This window comes from Heteronotia binoei, chromosome 1, assembly GCF_032191835.1.
Source record: "Heteronotia binoei isolate CCM8104 ecotype False Entrance Well chromosome 1, APGP_CSIRO_Hbin_v1, whole genome shotgun sequence".
NCBI classification, from domain to species: domain Eukaryota; kingdom Metazoa; phylum Chordata; class Lepidosauria; order Squamata; family Gekkonidae; genus Heteronotia; species Heteronotia binoei.
Genome location: NC_083223.1, coordinates 233,301,800 through 233,322,386, shown reverse-complemented (window position 1 = coordinate 233,322,386; position 20,587 = coordinate 233,301,800). Strand labels below are relative to the sequence as shown.

Genomic DNA, 20,587 nt, shown 5'->3' with positions numbered 1-20,587 from the left:
GTATGAAAAACCTGCCAGGTAACATTATAGCTCCTGTTAGTGGAGCTCTTCCTTGAAGACAACATGGTGTCTACTACCTTAGAAGAATAACCTAGACTAATCAACTGCTGCCGCTCAATCTCCAAACAGTGAGCTGCAGCATTTCTGGTCATGGATGATGCAGTTCACCTTGGGACAGAAGATTCTCTCTCAATGGAATTCGCCATGGCTCCCCTATCGACAGGCTTTGAAGTTCCTGGAACCAGGCTCTCCTGGGCCAAAAGGGGGCCACCACAATCACTTCCACTTTCTGTTCCCGGACCCTCTGCAGAAATCTCTGGATTATCTGGACCGGAGGAAAGGCGTACAATAGAGTCCTTGGCCAGTCTGAGTTCAGAGCGTCGACCGCTGCCGCTCCTCTGCTTCTTGTCCTTGACAAATACTGAGCCACTTGGTGATTGTCGTCCGAGGCAAAAAGATCCACTTCCGGCATCCCGAATCTTTGACAAATGTCTCGAAACGTCTCGCGATGAAGAGCCCATTCCGACTGGTCCAGTGATTGCCGACTCAGCCAGTCCGCTACCACGTTGTCCTTTCCTGCCACATGGACGGCCTTGATGGACTGAAGATGAACTTCCGCCCATGTGAACAGGACCTGTGCTTCGACTTGAAGCTTCCAGTACCTGGTGCCTCCCTGACAATTCACATAAGCCTTTGCCGTCATATTGTCTGTCTGAATCAGTACATGAGTCCCCATCACTCTTTTTTCCATCTGAAGCATGGCCAGTCGTATGGCTCTCAATTCCAAAAGATTTATACTTTCTTTGGCCTCTCGGACATTCCACTCACCCTGCGCTACGGCTCCGGTCATGTGAGCTCCCCAGCCAAAAAGGCTGGCATCCGTGGTTACCACCACCCTTTTGGGCTCCCGCAATTTCTGTCCCAAGGAAAACCGATTGGTAGTTTGCCACCATTCGAGATCTTTTAACAGACTGGCTGGTAATGTCAGTGAAATCGGGCTTTTGGTACTTATCTGCTTCTGGAAGGGTAAAAGGAACTTCTGGAGAGGTCTCGTGTGGAACCGTGCCCACTGAACTACATCCTGGCACGAAACCATCATTCCCAGCAACTTTGCCAGCAGCATCAACTTGACTCGCTTCCGTTGCTGGACTTCCAACATCAGCTGCAAGATCTTTGACTGCCTTTCTGGGGTCAGAAAAACCCTGTCCAAGCTGGAGTTGATCTGAACCCCAAGATGTGTCAGAGACTGGGAAGGTTGAAGCCAGCTCTTCTGAATGTTTATCACGAACCCATGGGATCTGAGGGTCTTTATGGTCAGATCCAGGTCTCGTTTCATTTGCTCCGCCGATGGGGCCTTGACCAGAATGTCGTCCAGATACGGAAACAGAGAAACCCCTTGTAACCGGAGGAGCGCCACAAGGGTGACTAAGACTTTTGTGAACACTCTTGGCGAAGACTTTAAGCCAAAGGGCAGGGCTCTGTACTGGTAATGACACCCGTCGTAGGAGAAGCGAAGAAACCTGCGATGTCCCTTGGCGATAGGGATATGAAGGTAGGCTTCTGACAGATCTATGGAGGCCATGAAGTCTCCCCGTTGGACAGCCAGTAGTATGGATCTCAGAGTCTCCATCCGAAACTTCCTTGTAACTACCGACTTGTTCACCCACTTCAAATCCAATATCGCCCAAACGTCTCCGTTCTTTTTGGGAACTACAAAGAAGACTGAATATGTGCCTTGAAATTTTTCCAACTCGGGGATCGGTTCTATGGCTCCTATCTGAATCAGATGGTCGATGGCCATCAGCAAGGTATGATGTTTCTCTAGAGACTGAGCTCTCTGTACTTCCAGGAAACGGCGTCGTGGAGGTGAATAAAATTCCAGGGAGTAACCGTTGGTAACTGTGTCCAACACCCATCTGTCTGAGATCGTTTGATGCCACACGTGGGAGAATCTCTGAAGCCATCCCCCTATCCGACTTAGGTCCAATGGACCTGCCCAGTCATGCTGATGTAGGCTTCTTCCGTCCTTTAATGGGCTGGCTTTGTTTTCCACCGAAGGAAGCTCTGCCGTCTCTGGTCTTTGGTTGCCACTTTGTTCTGTATTGCTTGAAGGGGGTTTGTCTTGAGTCTCTCCGATTTCCACGAAAGGACTGAAATCGTTGTCTTGTTCTGTTATCACGTCTCTTGGAGGGCAGTACTTTTTTCTTATTCCTATCCTCTATGAGGTATCTATCTAGGCCCTCCCCAAAGAGTGAGGCCCCTTTAAAGGGAACCGCAGCCACTTTAGCTCTAGCTGAGGGGTCCGCATCCCAATTAAGTAGCCAGGTATTCCTTCTAGCCGTCACACTGGAGGCGATGGCCCTAGCAGATAGTTGAACTGCTTCAAGGGTAGAGTCTGATGCAAAGGCAGTAGCTAGCGTAATTTTCTTAAGTGAGTCCTTAACATCCTTAGGCAGATCCTCCCTCTTAGCTAGATCAGAGAGCCACATGTATGAAGCCCTACAGAAGAGAGACGTGGTAGCTGACACTTTTAAGGAACTAGCAGAAGCTTCAAAATCACGATGTAAAGCCTGCTCTATACGCTTGTCTGTCGGATCCCTTGGCATCCCATCTGCATCCATAGGCAGTATGGAGTTAGAGGCCAAACTGTTGACAGGGTCATCTACCACTGGTAGCTTCAGCCTCCTGGTCGCCTCTGGGTTGAAGGAGAAGAACTTAGAAAAATTTGATGAAACCGTCTTAGGCTTGGCTGGATGTTCCCACTCAGATCTGATTATAGAGAAGAACCCAGAGGGCAAAGGAACCTGTAGAGGTTTTGAACCTGACTTGGGAATGATATCCTCTATTGCTGCAGGGAACTCAGCATCCTCCTCATCCTTAGATTTTGGAGTATACTGTATCTGTAAAGTTCTAATAACTTTTGGGAGTAAGCGTGGATACACGTCTGCAGGAAACAGCTTGGAGTGAGCAGAGGCTGCCCCCTCCTCTTCCTCAGAGAGTTCCCCAGTATCTGGTGATGAAGAGCCATCAGACAAGTCAGAGTCCTCTTCTTCTTGATCAGAGGACACCGAATGCAACTCAAACCTACTGCGCTTGGGAGGCCTTATGGGAAAACTTTCCTTTTCCTTATCTACCTCCCTGTGTTTTTGTTTGGCTGCCCTCTTAAGTGAAGGAGTTGGGGTGGCCGCAGAGGCTGCCTGAACCTCTTTTTGACCAGCTCTTGAATCCAAGCAAGAAGATTAGACTTAGCTTCATCTGCTGAGATATCAGTCTGATGATCTTCTGTCCCCTCTTCCTGTGCTGGGGAATCAGCCAACTCCAACTCACATGTTCCCTCCTCCAACATTGCTCCCATGGGAAATCTGGTGGAGGCAGCCATCTTAGAATGAGTGGCCCTATAGAACACAAGAAGCATATGCAAAATGGCTTCCATTCCCGCCAAAAAACCTTCCCGGCCCTCAGCATTAACCTGGTTTTAACTCCCTTTCCCTTTCCCAGGGGCCATATCAGATAGGGCCACCCCTCCTGAATGCAGGAGTAAACAGAAAAGACAGCAGGAAAGAAGAAAGTGAGGGGTGGAGTGGGGGGGGGGGGAGGCTGAGAAAAAGACATCTGAAACCCAGAGACCTTCAACCCCCATCAGCTTGAGCCGCGGGAAAGCAAGGGGCTTGGGTAAGGTCTAAAGACCTCCTCTCCCCCTAGGGACCCTCCAGAGGGTTCCCCCCCACTTTTGCCAGGCTTACCGCAACTTTGTGTTCCCTTCCAGGAACTATCGCACCAATCGCGCTGTCTGCGGTGCTTCAGGAGGGCAGCGTGAAACTCACGAGTCCTCTCCCTTTGTCCGGCTCCCCTCTGAGCCTTCCCTTCGATTTGCTGCTCCGCAGGCCCTCGGGGTTGCCGGAGTGCCTTTGCTGGGAGCTGAAGGGGAAGATCGGTTTACAGCCCCAGGCACGCCTGCCGAGCTGGGAGGAGGCCGGAAGATGAAAGGGCGCGTACGCGTGCCTCTGGTGTGAGGCTATTCAGGCGCTCTCTTTCAGTGCGGGAGGGATTGCTCCCTCGAAGAAAAAACAGCGGCTAGACTTTTCTCCCTTGCCAGGAGATTCCTTTGCCACTGAGATCAGGTAATTAATCATTGAACTTACTTTCCCTTTTTTTTTTAATTTCGGGTCAAGAGCCTCAAAGGGCTCTAAAGCACGTCCTGCTTCGATTGCAGGGCTAAACAAACTGACTTCTGAGGATCAAGCGCCTCCCCTTCGGGTCAAGTTTGTTAAGCCCTGCGATAGAAGAGGAGGAGCTATGATCCCAAGAGTGAGGACTGGCCCACTCCTGGGACCACTGGAGAAGTTGGGATACTGATAGAAGCACACCTATGGGTAGCTAGTCCACAGATTATAAGGACTCTCTTGAGCCCTTAGGGAATGGGAGGTACGAGGGAGGAGGAAGGTGGTCAGATGGTGCGTGACCTCACGAAAAGGGGAGGTTTCGCAGTGACCATGAGGGCTGGACTACTGCGACAACCAATAGAAAGTTCATTGGTGGCACCTAATTGGGTGCTTGCTCTTGACCAATGGACTTGCCTGGATCCTGGATACCTGAGAGAACTTTCAGGTTGAAATGGACCAGGGAGAGGCTCCAAAGTGACAGTTGTGGAGAATAATAGATTACTTGGGTGGGAAGATGCTTAGGACTATTGGACTTATCTGAAAGGGTGACAATAGAGAGTCAAATCATGGCCTAGGTAACACCCAGTTTGGACAAAGGAACTTGGCTCTGGCTGAAGATGGTCTTCCTCTTCTTCTGTCTTCTCCTGGGCACCAGTCTTTGTCTAGAGTTCCGTTAAACAAAGAAAGTGGCGGTTGGACGATTAACCACTCCTGGGGTGGGTAGGTTGCTTGTAGGCCAAAGGTGACATCTGGTGTGTACGTGAGCCGTTCGCTTCGCTGGAATGGAGTCAAGCCTGGTAGGAAGTTGGCTGCATGGTGTTAGCCCTCCACGGTGGATTCCATGGTCAGAACTTCATAACCATTTGCCTGGATAACTTCTGGCGGTGCAGTTTCCTTTGTTCCAATGCTGGGATGGACATCATACGGAACGACGGGAAGCCTTCCGTTCTCCTGGTGGGCACTCTTGTACCGGTCTAGAGTGCCTTTGTAGCGTTATGGCTGCTAGTACTGCATAAGTCCCTTTTGCCCTTGGATAGGTTTACCCACACTCTCTGGCCAGACGTGTGCGAGTCACTTCTCCAGGTGCTCTGGCAACCAAGCTGGTAATCACGATGTTCTATAAGGGGGGCTTTTCCTCACACCACCAACTTGTGAAACCATTACCCTTGTGCTAGTACTATCAATCACTCCTCCCAGGATCAGAAATGCCTGCTGTGGGAAGGCAAAGGCAGGGGAAATCTGTATGACTGTCAGCATGTTCTGCTGCTGAATCTCTGGATCCAACCCACTGCCCTTCCCAAATCGATTCTAGCTGTCTTAAATATTGTCTTCAGCCTGTTTTGTCATGATTGTGTCATCTATGTCTCCTATTACTTTATAAATGAACCCATGATTTCATCAGTTTAAAAAAGCAGACTATTTTTCTATTGCCTCCAGTCATTTTATTTAACAAACCACAGTTAGATCCAGCCTAAACTGGCAATTTCCGTCTATTCCTCCTTACTGCTACAGAGCCTTCTTATGTCATTGCTCAGGGATCTCTAAACCCAGAAACAGCATTTTAGTGAGCTGTAGTAGAAGGACGGTAGCAGAAAAGTTCCATTTTGCCCTTGGGAAATTTGGTCTGGATCCAATCCCATATCTCTAAAAGTATTGATTATAGTTATCATTGAGTACACATACCAGTTTCTCATATAAGACACAAATATTACATCACATTGATGACTGACATGCTTCTGCTCCCAGTAGAGTATCAAGTATGATAAGGCTCTATGCAAAAACATTACCATTATTACAATTCTCTGAAGAGCTTCAGACGCAAACAATACTTAAAACCAAAAGAACTTAATTTCTCAGTAGTGTTCGGAGCCTAGTGAATGCTTCTGTAGTTTTCCCTGTTCCTTAGCTGTGCTTCCTCTCTGCCTGTTTAGTTCTTGTATCCTGAATGTCACTCTACTGTTGAAAGTTCATTAATACTGTTTTGCAAATCTTGTTGCAGTAAACTACTGAAACTACTGCACAAATGGGGCTGGATTATTTCCCCAAGTCTGCAAACAATATAAACTATGAATGCCCCATGCAACCCCTGAAATGTGGAGGCATTTTAAAGTGAAAAGCACATTTCTGCTATAATGGATGAAGAGTCTTTACAGCTTAGGTACTGTTAGGACTTGATCATACTTGTCAAAGATGTAGAAAAGAAGCATGTTCACTCATGCACTTTATCATGTGAAAGCCACATTAGTTTCTAATGTTCTACTTGTCCAAGTTTGAAAGATTCTACAAAAGTTTGAAAGCCTTTATAAGCATTTCCCCCATGCTTCCAGTTTAAACTAAAGCCAGCAGAAATTCTCACAATATATAACTAAAATATGATATTCTTGCCTTGAAGAAATCAGAAGCTCTCAAGAACATAGGATCAAAGCTAGCCCACACAACCTGATAGATCCAAGGATTTCTAACTGTCAAATATAACACATTCTTTTTTTAAAATAATGAGATGAGTCGATTTAGAGCAACAACTGTTCCACTCTGATAAAGCCTGCCTTCAGTTACAAATGTATTTTCGACAAAGTATAAATGCATTCATCTTGAGCTTTATGCTTGGGACTGAATCCTGATATAGCTATGTGCCATTGGTCTATCTTGTGCCAGCTTCAGGCAAATAAGAACATCATCTTCTTTGATTTGTCTATAAGCTATTCAAATCAAAATGTAGCTCACAGCCACTAGAAAGCTCCAGATGACAAAGAACTCCAGTTATTTATGCCTCTAGGGAAATACTTGGAAAAAAGGGTGAAGTTGAGCATGCAAAATTAATCAAAATTAATTATATATTTTGGGGCTTCATTCATTGAGATATTTACATGGCTGGCAAGACAAATAAGATATATGGTTTCTGTAACAGTCCAAATGAAAGTAAAAAGCAATGGCAGGGCTGAGCAAATGATAAATTACATGAGCTGACAAATAAGAAGAGTGCATTGATTAATTTTGGGATGCCATGATTTATGGAACAAGCAGCTAGAAAACACAAAGAGAAAGGAGTTGCCACTTCGTGTTAATAAAATATTTCACCAGTTAGACTCAGTACTATCTTTTTGTCCTATTTCCTAGAAAAAAGCAAGCTCAACACAGTAAGCTGCCTTATAGTGAACCAGTTCTTTGGCCTACCAAGGTCAGTATTGTCTACTTGGACTGGTTGCAGCTCTCTATAGTCTCAAGCAGAGGTCTTTAACATCACCAAGTGCCTGATGTTTTTTAACTGGAGATGCCAGGGATTGAAGCTGGGACTTTGTGCATGCAAAACAGCTACTCTATAAATGAACTGTGGCCAATTCATCTTCAAAGAAATCTCCAGTTCACTTTGGCTCATGTATTCCAGTTCTTAAGACAGACGTTGGAACAGCTAGTTTAGTCATAATATTCTTAAATCACTAAGGGTCAAACCTGACAAGAAGACAAGAGATCTGTGAATGAATCCCCTGAGAGTTTTTATTGAGAAATTGGCAGTTACACAGGAGGGGAAGGGGTTAACTCTTGCACCTCATGCCATATTGCCAACCTCAGACTGCCTCTTAATCTGGAAATTTCCTTCTAGTCGAATCTCCCCCTCTAGGATACTATATGTATTTAGATGGAATAATGTCTGTTCCCCCAAACTGTTCCTTCTAACAATGGTTTTTTCAAGCACCTGCATTGCTGCTAATGACCTGCCCTTTCTGGTAGTGGTTCTTCAAGTGAACAGAGTTATTCCAGCAAAAACATCAATAAAATGAGAATTCAGCTGCTCAGTGTTCATGAAAGTTCTTGACAGAATAGCCCCACAGGGCTGCAACATGAACATACAGAAAGCAGAACTGGCAGCAACTGTGTAAAGGTTACACAGGGGACACAGCAAAGCAGGCCAGAAGAGAAAGGCCAAGGGAGTGTAGTAGGATATTTCAAATTAATTAGCCTGCCAGGAGTGGGGGACAGAATGCCACAGAATATTATTGGGAAACAAGTTTGCCAACATTAATTACAACCAATAATGAAGCTGAATAGATATAGATTAATTTGCTCAAACACTGAAGCTTAATCCAGCTAAAATTTGTAATGAGACTCTTTGGTGCCATTAGATTCAATAGAACCCTTGAATTTTAGTTGGGTGAAAACCGTTGTATATTTCCTATCTAAGAACCAAACAAACAAATACATAAATAAAGGAGTTGTTGCTGGGAAGTAGTGAATTCACTCCAATGTTGAAAGATCTTTCTTGGCTGCTAGTTTGTCTTAAGGCAAAATTTAAGGTGTTTTTAAAGTCATAACCCGAATGAGCTATGACCAGAGCATTCAAAGAACTACAGCAATCCATAAGAACTTACTTGAGACTTAAGATCTCTCCCTGAGACCCAGCACTGCATAGGGTTGCCAATTCCCAGGTGGGGGCAGGGAATCTTCTGGTTTCAAAACGATTGGACCAGGGGGTCCAATTCTGTGAGCCCCCCCAAAAGGTGCCCCTATCCTTCATTATTTCCAATGGAGGGAAGGCATTTAAAAGGTGGGCGGTCCCTTTAAATGTGATGGCCAGATCTCCCTTTGGAATTCAGTTATGCTTGTCATAACCTTGCTCCTAGCTCCACCCCTAAAGTCCCCAGAAATTCTTGAATTGGACTTGGCAACCCTAACGCTGCACGCTATTGCCTCCAGAGCTGAAGTGTTGGTTGCTGGAGACAGTGCCCTTCTGTTATGGTTCCCCAGATTTAGATCTCCTTCTCTATGGAGATCTGCTTGGCACCATTATTACCATTTTTTAGGCCCTAGTACTAAACCTCTCTTGTTCATGCAAGCTTTTAATATTAGCTGTTATGTGTTTTATGTAAGCTTTTAATGTTAACTGTTGTGTGTTTTATGGCTACAGATTATATTAATATATTTAATTATTCTGTTTTTAATCTATATTTGTGGATAAATTATATATCTATCTCAGTATGAGATTTATCATTCATATACCTATTTGTACATCAGCTATTCCTCTTATAGTGTTTTATGACAAAGAGAGGTGTTAAAAAGAACAAGAGCAAACAATTAGTTTCTTCTGAAGCCCTTGTTACCTCCAACTTCTAATCAATCTTTTCCTATTTTTTTTCTAAATATTTTTTACAATCCTTGATTTAAACAAGGGTACACTTTAAGAAAAATCTGTATTTACTTGGGGGTTTCATGAACCAGGTTGGCCTTGCCCAGGCTAGCCTGATCTTATCAGTTCTCAGAAACTAAGCAGGGCTGGTCCTAGTTAGTACTCGGATGGGAGACCATCTAAGAAGACCAGGGTTGTTATGCAGAGGCAAAGTAACTGAATATCTCTTGCCTTGGAAACCCTACGTGGTCACCATAAGTTGATTGCAACTTGATGGCACTTTCTACCACCACTATCAGGTCTAGCCAGTGCTTGCTTGGAATCACCTAGAAGTTAATTCTTGCTTAGAATCACCTAGAAGTTAATTCTTGCTTAGAATCAACTAGAAGTTAATATTTCATAGATCTAACCAATACTGAGAGATTCTGCCAAGTTTTGCTCACATCCACCAGCTTCTTCTCCGATTCAGCTCCACAGACAGTCAGATTCTGTCCTGGCTCCACATGAATTGGGACAATTCCTTCAGTATCCACCCAGGCTCTGTCTTGGCTTTTTCTGTCTTGCTCCACCTCCAAGATGCAACCAGATGGGAGGTTAGGCAATATTTTTGGAATTAAAAGTTGACAAACTGCTTCAATGACAGTATCAGCCTTAAAAACAGACTTCTTTCTAGATTTTCAGTAGATAGGTCAGAGTTGGTGAGTTAACCTTTTATGTGTTGGAAAACAGTATTTCATATTACAAGAATATCAGTTGGTGAATTAAGCCTAAATTAATAGTATATAGAACTGAATATAATGATGGAGAGTTGAATTCTACAGTGAACAAGTATTCTACAAATAATTTTGATAATTAAAAACAGTATTTTAAAAACAGACATTAAAACACTGTTCACAGACTGGTGCAGATACGGAGGTGGCAGCTACGCTCCACAGTGGTGTCTAGGGTTGCCAGGTCTCCTTGCTGTCACAATGGGGGGATTGGGGTGGGGAGTGTTCCAGGGTGGGCAGGACACTGCATGAGATGTCCCCAACACAATGATGTCACCTGGAAGTGAAATCATTGCATTGGCGACATCAGTCATAATGCTCTGGTTTTTGGGCAAAACTCTATGGTTTTTTTCCCTTCAAAACCATAGATTTTCCCAAAAAACCAGAGCATCGTTACCTGATGTCCCCAGTGCAATGACATCACCTGGAAGTGACAAAATTGTGCCAGGGACATTGTGTGGCAGTGTCCCTGTTTGGGGGTGGAAGGTAAAGCTGGCTGATGGCAAATCAAAGCCCCCAAAAGTGGGGAACCCCCACTGGGACCTGGGGGCTGGCAATTCTAGTCATACTGAACAAAAGAGCTGGTTTTTATATGCTGCTTTTCTCTACCCTAAGCAACCTCTAAATGGCTTACAATTGCCCTCCCTTCCTCTCCCCACAACAGTCAGATGAGCTAGGTGGGGCTGAGAGAGTTCTGAAAGAACTGTGACTGGCCCAAAGTCACCCAGCAGGCTTCATGTGGAGGAGTGGGGATTCAAACCTGGTTCTCCAGATTAGAGTCTGCTGCTCTTTACCACTACATCACACTGGCTCTCAGAGACAAAAGAGGCACCCATTCCAAGGTGGTGCTGATATCACAAGAGAGCAAGGCAGAGGGTGAGGGGCCATGTACCAGTCACTAGGATATGCAGTGGACTGAACCTGGGACCTTCCATATGCTATGCAGATTTATTCGGGATTTATATCCCGCCCTTCCCACAAATGGCTCAGGGGAAGGGCGGGATATTGATCTCCTATTGAGCCACAGCCCTTTCACCTTGAGTCTCAGTGAGAATAGTGGTCTATAAATAATGTATAATAGTATAAATATAAATAATGTAAGTAAATAAATAACCTATGTTGGATTTGGCCTCTGTTAGTCATCACACGTGAGAAGAAGGGAGTTCTTATTTTCTTTCTTTTTTTCAGGTAAAATAAAGAATAATATAAGGTCGCATGTTGGTAATGCTTGCAAGCAGAAGCTCCCAGGTCAACTGCTGATATTGTCTGGCCCCTTTACTTTCAATCTTTAGGAGGCAATTGAAGATGGTTTTATTTAGGACATTTTATTTTAGCACCACATTTGGGGAATTGTTATTTTAAATGTTTTTTCTGTATTTTATTTTATGCACTTGATCCATGTTGTAAGCTGCACTGAGCTCCACAGGAAGGAAGGAAGGCTAATAAACATAGTAATGAAATAAATAAATAAATGTGAGGAAAAACTAAACTCACTAATACAGAAATATTTTATAGACGCTTGTGACATTCATGTAACCATAATACATGCAGCTATTGCAATTATAATACAAGCTGAAGTATCCTGTTTATTCAGGACTGTGAATAGTAAAAAGGAAATAAAGGTACATTTATTGTAGGAAAATATGTCCATTCTAGATCTAGGCTGAAGCAGTAAGCAAGCAGTAATTAATTTAAAAACTTAACAATAATGTCAACAATGAAAGTACCCTGGGGGACTGGTAGTGTAAACAACAAAAGAAGCAATGTGAGCAATGAAGCTATGCTTATGCCAAAGGCATCACAAGAAGATGGATCTTAAGAAGAGATGTGAACTTGAAGTTGAAAAGTCAGACTCACACATTAAATCAGGGAGGAATCTCTATGGTGTGGGCATGGTAGATAATTCCCTTTGAGCAAGTTCATGTATCTTATGTACAAGATGATAAGTCAATTTGCTTTTACAGTAAGATATGAGAAATCTGAATAAACAACACAGCACAACCACACAGATTGCGGTTCCTATCTTTAAATTATCTAAATAGTTCGAATACTGGATAGACAACTGACAAGGAATAAATATGATGAGAAAATTAGCACTAGATGGTAGATGACAGTGTTCTTATGGAATGTCAAAGCAGTATTTTCTGGAAAATGAGTCACTTCATTTTCATTTTATTCGATTTATATCCCGCCCTCCCCACCAAGTGCGGCTCAGGGCAGCTCACAACATAAAATTCTAACAATAAGATTAATGAATATTAAAATACATTAAATAGTTTACGGCAGTTAAAACAATAAAACAAGTTACTGAAGTTACAGAACTGTAGACTAGCCATGAAAATTCATAGGGAAAGTTACTAGAGTACATTAGGAGAGACTTGTATACAATTCATATTATCAGGAGGATAAAAACATATACGGTATATATGGAAATGGAAACTCTGGGACAGTTATGTTCACATTTAAATGCACCCTCTTTCAACATACAGGAAGGTAAAGAAAATGACCACAAATCATTATAGTTAAGCACTTTCAAGTCCTATTAATTTATCTTACCCAACAACAGAGCATTTGTTCATCTAGCCCAGTACTGTCCAGTCTGACTGGCATCATCTGTCTAGAGATCTTTCCTGCTTCTTGAGATCTTTTAACCAGAGATGGTAGGGATTGAATCTGGATTATGTGTGTATAAAGCATGTGCTTTTTCTACTGAGCCATGGGCTCAATTCAAACTGAGATGGGGACTTTCATTCTAACAGAAGAGTTAAGAAAATGGTCTATTACAATCAATGGGATTTAACCATGCTTGCACTGGCTCTATGATACTGGTAATGTTTCAAAGATTTCCTGCTTTTGTAGATTTTGTTTTTTCTGCTTTCTTCATTGGAGAATGCTATAATTAACCATTACTGGAGAAAATTACATGAAGATCCACTTTTGTGCTCTGGAAAGTTCTCTTGCTAATGTCCCCAGTTGTATGCCTGAGCAACATTAAGTGATCCTGTTCTCCTAGGGCAAGGGGGGACAGATCCTAGCTTCAGCAAATGTTGAAGCTGCATACTAGATTCTGAATGACTAGCTGTTTATTTGAACATAACTTGAGCAAAAGAAAAAGAAAAACCCAAACAGCAAACTGGTCAGCCTTAAAAACTTATGGCAGTGATGAGGTACAAATACATGTGCAGTAATTAAATGCCTTCAGCATGATAATGTCAATCAAATCCCACTACAATTTCAACTATGCTTGGAAGCACTGCTGTGGGTGACTTAAGCCCCCTAGGCTGAGTAAGTAATTAACTGCTTTGGGATGCCCTGAGTCTACTTGTACTCTTTGTAAAATGAACACATCAGAGAATACAGTCCATATTGTCAGAACTTGTATCTTTACTGCTGGTTCCCTATAATGTGACCAATGCTGCAATGTGTATTTACTATGACTTAGAGCTGCTTTGTTACTGAACCAAACTGACTCCATGTTGTAACCCTTGCTTGACCCTAAGTGCTTGAATAGTAATTAACCTTGCCCCACTGGTATCCAAAATATTTGGGGTTGTAGAATGAGTTATGTTATGTCTCTGCACATTCTCACACTGGGACCCTTTGAAGCCGAGTAGCATGGCCTTCGAAGTAGGGAGGCATCCTCTCTACTGATAGTGATGGTGAGAAGACAGATGTGCCTGTAACGGGGTGAATTGTGGCTTTGTGAGATGTTTGTTTTACGTGTATAAAATTGTGCTGGTGCTGGCTCTCGCCATCACTGTTATCTTGCCTCTTCCAGTGCTTAGTTCTCTTCAATAAAATCCTAACTTTGTAACCAAGTATGGGATCCGTTTGAAGTTCTTAAGTTCTGACATTATAACAGTGATCCCATTGTTAGTGGCTTATCTGTACTGGAGGCTTGGCCCGATGGCGGCAAAAGTGCCAGACAACTGAGAGCCCACCACCCCAACAGAGGACCCGCCGCTCGACCCAAATGTGACGGGGGTTCGGCGCAAAATTAAGGTCCCGGCGCCTTTCTCGGTCGACGCCGCGTTCCCAGCCCCGCGAACCTGGAGCCCACGGAAGTCCACGGCAGCAATCGACGCCGCGGAGCAGCGGTACCGAAGCATGCTGGGCGAAGGGGGAGACGGAGACGGCGGCCAAGAGGAGGGCCCGGAGCCCCGAGGGGGAGACGACCAGATCCGGACCCTCCGCAACGACTTATTCGACTGGGTTCGAGAGATACACGACGATGTGCATCGATCCCGCGTGACGATGGCCGAGGAGTTGCAGCAGAACCTGGGCGTGATTTACGACCAGCTCCGCACCTTGCAAACTGCGGTCCTGGGAGTCCCGATTGGAGGGCTACCGCTGGGGCAACTGCCCGTGGCCCCGCCGGCCCCAGCTCCGCAAGCTCCGGCCGCCCCGGCTCCGCCGGCTCCGCCCGCCCCGGCACCACCGGCCCCGCTGGCCCCGGCTGCCCCGGCGCTGCCGGCTCTGCCCGCTCCAGGGGCCCCAGCACCCCCCGCCCCGATCCTGCCTGCTCTACCGGGCCCCGCGCCACCGCCGGGGGCGCCGCGAGCCCCAGGGGGGGCCGAGGGTCGAGGAAGAGAATTGAAGATTACTTTCGATGGGAATCCGGAGGACGTGGAGTATTTTACCATACAGTGCGACACGTTCTTCACCCACTGGGGCGCGGATTACCCGACCGAAGCCAGCCGAGTGTACCACATCGCATCCCGACTGAGAGGCGCGGCCCGCAAGTGGTACGTCGGGCTTTTTATGGGAAGAAAACCCGAGCTAGCTACGGTGGCGGGGTTCCTGCACGCGATGCTCCGCCAGTATGGCGATCCCCTGCGGGAGGAGAAGGCCGTCGCCGCCCTTCAGCGCATAGAGCAAGGCAACCGCTCCACCCGCGAGTATGCCACCGAGTTCCTGGGGTACTGCGCGGCGGCGAGGGGATGGAACGAGGTCATGAAATATACCGCGTTCATCAATGGTTTGAACCCGTCAATCCTCGACCGCTGCTACAGTCAAGGGAGACCCGACACGTTAGTCGGATGGATCCAGCTGGCCGGAGAGGTGGAGACCAACCTTCAACACGTGGGGATGCGACGGCAGCAGCTGGCGAAGAAGGCGGCGAAGCTCACGCCGACTAAATCCGAAGGGAGAAAGGCACCGGCGGCCTCCACCCCGTCTCCTGCTCGCAAGTGCTTCAAATGCGGAGACCCAAATCATCTCGCTGCCAACTGCCCAGTAAAAGTGGGTGCCACCCCACCCACGGCGAAGACAACTACCCCAGGGCCGAAGAAGAAGAAGAGCGGCCGCTCGAAGGAGCCCAGCCGGGGCTCCGTCGCCACTCCCGTGGCGACTGACGAGGATTTTACCACCGACTTGGCTACAGTGGAAGAATCGACCGAGGAATCGGACGACACCGAGTCGGCGGGAAACGACAGCGACCTGCTTTAATGGGTGCCGCAAAGCAGGTCCAGCAACAGCCGGCACTCCTCACGGTGAGAGCAACAGGGGGTTTACTATTTATGGTTGTTACCCTCCTCAACCCTACCCTAAAGAGATTCATGCACGCCCGAGCGCTGATCGACTCCGGGTGTAACAGGGAACTGATCACCCCCCGCCTAGTTGAGGCGTTGGGATTAGCCACCTCCCCCCTACCACAGCCGATGCAGTTCCAGCAGATGGACGGGGGGCCCATGAGGGGGGAACCATGTGCGTTAGAGACTCAGGCAGTCCCGGTGGGAACCGAGGAGCATTGGGGGATTGAAACTTTCGTAATTGCCCCCTCTTGCTCTTTCGACGTGGTGATGGGCTCGTCTTGGCTCGCCCGCCACCAACCAGACATAAGGTGGGAGGAACAAATCGTCCGGTTCCCGGATTGGAGGTGTGAGCATCACCACTGGCGCCCCGAATGGGGACCGCACGCTCCCCCCCAAAACATGCGGGCTTGCCTCACTCTTGAGGAAGTCGCCTCAATCCCCAAGGAATACCAGGATCTAAGATTAGCGTTTAGCGAGAAGGAAGCGGACGAGCTACCGCCCCACCGCCCTACGGACTGTGCCATCGAGCTGATCCCAGGGCAACAGCTTCCCAAGGCGAAACTGTACTCCATGGGTTGGGCGGAAAAAGCTGAACTCCGAAAGTTTTTGGACAAGAACCTTAAGCGCGGCTTCATACGGCCAGCCACTGCCCCCCATGCCGCCCCCGTCCTCTTCCGAAAGAAGAAGGACGGGTCTCTTAGGCTCTGCACAGATTTTCGTGCTATAAACGGGATTTCCATGTCCAACGCCTACCCGATCCCGTTGATAAAGGATTTGTTGAACACTGTAGCAAAGGGCAAAGTGTTTACAAAGCTTGACCTCCGAGACGCGTACTTCCGCGTCCGCATCAAAGAGGGGGACGAGTGGAAGACAGCATTCAACACCCCCCTGGGACAATTTGAGTACCTAGTCATGCCCTTCGGACTGCAGGGAGCCCCTGGTGTTTTCATGAACTTTATCAATGAAGTGCTACGGGAATTCCTGTTTAAGGGGGTGGTGGTGTACCTTGATGACATCATTATCTATTCACAAGATCTAAAGTCGCATGTACCCCTGGTCCGGAAAGTGTTACGCACCCTTTGCAAACACAAACTGTACGCTAAATTGTCAAAATGCGAGTTCCACAGGACCGAATTGGACTATTTGGGTTTCCGGGTGTCGGGGGAGGGATTGGCCATGGACCCCGCAAAGGTCCAAGCGGTACTAGACTGGGAACCCCCTCGAACCCACAAACAGTTACAAAGTTTTATCGGGTTCGCTAACTTTTACCGCGATTTCATTAAGGGGTTTGCCACCGTCATGCTCCCCCTCACGGAACTTCTCAAAACCAAAGGGAAGGGTGAAGAGGCGAAAAAGCCGGGCGCACGCCTAACGTGGACGCCTGAATGCCAAAAAGCTTTCAATGAACTAAAACGCCTCTTCACCTCCGAACCCGTGTTGGCTCATCCTGACGAGCGGAAACCCTTCGTGGTCCAATGCGACGCCTCCGACGCCGCAGTGGGAGCCATACTGATGCAGAGGGGGGAGAATGGGGTGCTCCGTCCATGTGCCTATATCTCCAGGAAATTTTCCAACGAGCAAAGAAATTGGTCAGTCTGGGACAAGGAAGCGTTTGCAGTCATGTTTGCCCTGAAAACTTGGCGCTCCTGGCTCGAAGGAGCGAGAGTGCGCTTTGAAATCTGGACCGATCATAAAAACCTTGAAGCCCTCACCGGGCGCCGCAAAATGACTGCAAAACAAATCCGGTGGGCAGGTTTCTTTGCTAAATTTGACTTTGTGCTGAAACACATCCCAGGCTCCAAGAACTTTTTAGCAGACGCCCTCTCTCGCATGCCACAACACGACAGTCTCAGGGAGGAGGTAGTGGACTCATTAATTTCCCCCTCAGCCATCTCGGGGGGGGGTCACTACCCGCTCAGGCAGGCAGACCAGCCCTCCGGATTCAGATCTGCTGCCTCGATTCCTCTCAGAATACAACCAGGAGACCGACCGCCCACCCAACTTGGTTAAAGCCGAAAACGGGCTCTGGCTGCACAATGAAAAAATCTATGTGCCCGACCCTCTCAGAAAAGAGGTCTTGGAGCGCTGCCACTCGAGTCGCCTGGCCGGCCACTTCGGCTATGTCAAAACCCTCAACCTACTCACCCGCCAGTTCTGGTGGCCGAAAATTAAGAAAGATGTCTCTGAATTTGTTCTTTCATGCCCCACCTGCCTCATGGCAAAAAGAAGGGGGGGTAAACCCCCAGGCCACCTGGTTCCACTCCCTACAGCCACCAGACCTTGGTCGGTAGTCTCCATGGATTTCATTGTCGAACTCCCGCCCTCGCAGGGCAAAACAGTCATCCTGGTCGTAGTCGACACATTTTCTAAGCAAGCCCATTTCATCCCGTGCAAAAAACTACCCACGGCCAAAAAACTCGCCCAGCTCTTCTTCACCCACATTGTACGCCTACACTCATTCCCGGACAAGGTCATTAGTGACCGCGGGACGCAGTTCGTTGCCAACTTCTGGCGGGAGTTCTGCAAACTGGCTGGCATCGAGCAGGGGCTAAGCTCTGCCTACCACCCCCAGTCGGACGGACAGACGGAGAGGGTTAATGGTCTTCTGGAACAGTACCTCCGCTGCTTCATTAACTTCCAACAGTCCAACTGGGTGGACCTCCTCCCTTTTGCAGAATATGGCTACAACAACAGCCTCCATAGCTCAACCAAAACCTCCCCTTTTCAAATTATCAATGGTTACGAGGGCAAACCGTTTCCCACTCTCGCCCTCCCCGCCAGCCCGGCCGAACCCACTTCCTGTCAGCAATGGTGGGAGGGCCTCCGTGAAGGCTGGAAGGGTATTCAGGAAAACCTGGAGGAAGCGAAAAAAGCCTACAAAAAGCAGTTTGACAAAAAGCACTCCCAAGAGTGGGACTTGAAGGTGGGGGACACAGTTTTTCTGTCCACAAAAAACCTTCCCTTTCCCCAGCCCTGCCGCAAACTCGCACTGAAGTTCCTGGGCCCATTTAAAATAAAAAGGGTAATAAATAAGGTGACCGTGGAACTCGAACTGCCCAAATCTCTAAGTAAGATCCATCCTGTTTTCCATTGCAGCTTGCTTCGGAAAGACCCTGGTGCTACGTCCTTCCATCCCAGGGCCCCTCCGCCCCCTCCGACGACAGTGAGGGGTCAGAGTCACCATGAGGTCCAGGAGATCCTGGACTCCAGAGTCAAGCGGGGGAAACTGTATTATTTGATCAGGTGGAAACACTTCCCCCCGAGCTGTGACGAGTGGGTCGAATCTCAGAATGTAGCCGCTCCGCAACTGCTGAAAAAGTTTCACCTACTGTACCCGCACAAGCCCAAGGCGGGCCCCGCGGGAGGGGGCGCTTAGGGGGGGCAGTATGTCAGAACTTGTATCTTTACTGCTGGTTCCCTATAATGTGACCAATGCTGCAATGTGTATTTACTATGACTTAGAGCTGCTTTGTTACTGAACCAAACTGACTCCATGTTGTAACCCTTGCTTGACCCTAAGTGCTTGAATAGTAATTAACCTTGCCCCACTGGTATCCAAAATATTTGGGGTTGTAGAATGAGTTATGTTATGTCTCTGCACATTCTCACACTGGGACCCTTTGAAGCCGAGTAGCATGGCCTTCGAAGTAGGGAGGCATCCTCTCTACTGATAGTGATGGTGAGAAGACAGATGTGCCTGTAACGGGGTGAATTGTGGCTTTGTGAGATGTTTGTTTTACGTGTATAAAATTGTGCTGGTGCTGGCTCTCGCCATCACTGTTATCTTGCCTCTTCCAGTGCTTAGTTCTCTTCAATAAAATCCTAACTTTGTAACCAAGTATGGGATCTGTTTGAAGTTCTTAAGTTCTGACACATATCCAGGCAAAACCAATGAAATCACTAGGAAAGCAGTGCAACAAGACAAATAACAACTAAAAGCAGGTGCTGCAGCTTTTAAGTAAGCAGAAATAAGTGAAAGTTAAATGAGGAAGAAAGTGACAGATAGATGAAGACAAGAAATTCAGATAATGAGGATGATTACAAGACAGATTTTTTAAAAGCAATAAATAAGAACATGCTAACAAAAATAGGGGGAACATGGATGCCCAGTTGTTTCATATATTCACTTTAAATATCTGGACAGGATTGAAAGAACCATGCAACCTGGAAATCTGAGTTGTATTTATCAAACAGCAAACATTTTCCTTTTTTTGGTTTTGAAACAAAGGCAACTTTCAAAAACGTTACATGGCATCAAAATCTGCAGCCAAATGAGGAAAATATTTTCAGAAATCTCACTAGACATGGCCAAGCCCTTAGGCACATATAAAGTGCTCTCTGGATCCTGATGTTTAAAATTCCATCACCATGGCTGCAGTTGTACACACAGTTAAGCAAGTCTAAACCCAATAGGTTTGACTTGGTGGGCCTAACTCTGCACACCAGTATTCTGCACTTTGGAGAGTGGATCTGTACATGAGTGAAAGGATTAATATTTTTGAAAAGATGTTTTGTATGTGTCTATTTTCTACAGACTGGAGAGAATTTTGCACCTTGCAAAGATGTCTTATTTCAGAATCTAAATCGCTTCTCTCTGTATCATTCTATGAAATATCTGAGGTGAGAAATTTTTAATATGAAGAGATATGCAAAGAGTAGTCTTCCATGTATCTGCCCAACCAATTCCAAGCTGCATTTTTTAAAAGTAGCATACTTTTCAAAAAAGTACCATACTGCAGTGAAGGTAGAAGAGATTTCACTGGAGGCATAAAACTCTGCAGCAAGGTTCCTGGGCCAAATCATTCCAACATCAACTACCTAGGGAGGTGGTGAGCTCCCCCTCACTGGCAGCCTTTAAGCAGAGTCTGGACAAACACTTGTCAGAGATGCACTAGGCCAGGGGTGAGGAACCTCTGTCCCGAGGGCCATATGCGACCCTTGAGGTCACTTGGTGTGGCCCTCGGGGATTGCTGGGCCAAACCAAGCCATGTGGCAGCC

General features: G+C 46.7%; 1 protein-coding gene across 6 annotated transcripts in view; it reads right to left on the bottom strand.

Moving 5' to 3' along the window:
• The window catches only part of EML6 (EMAP like 6), a 239,166-nt gene that overhangs the window by 181,095 nt on the left and 37,484 nt on the right, over positions 1-20,587 (bottom strand). The gene's annotated exons all lie outside the window — the stretch shown is intronic.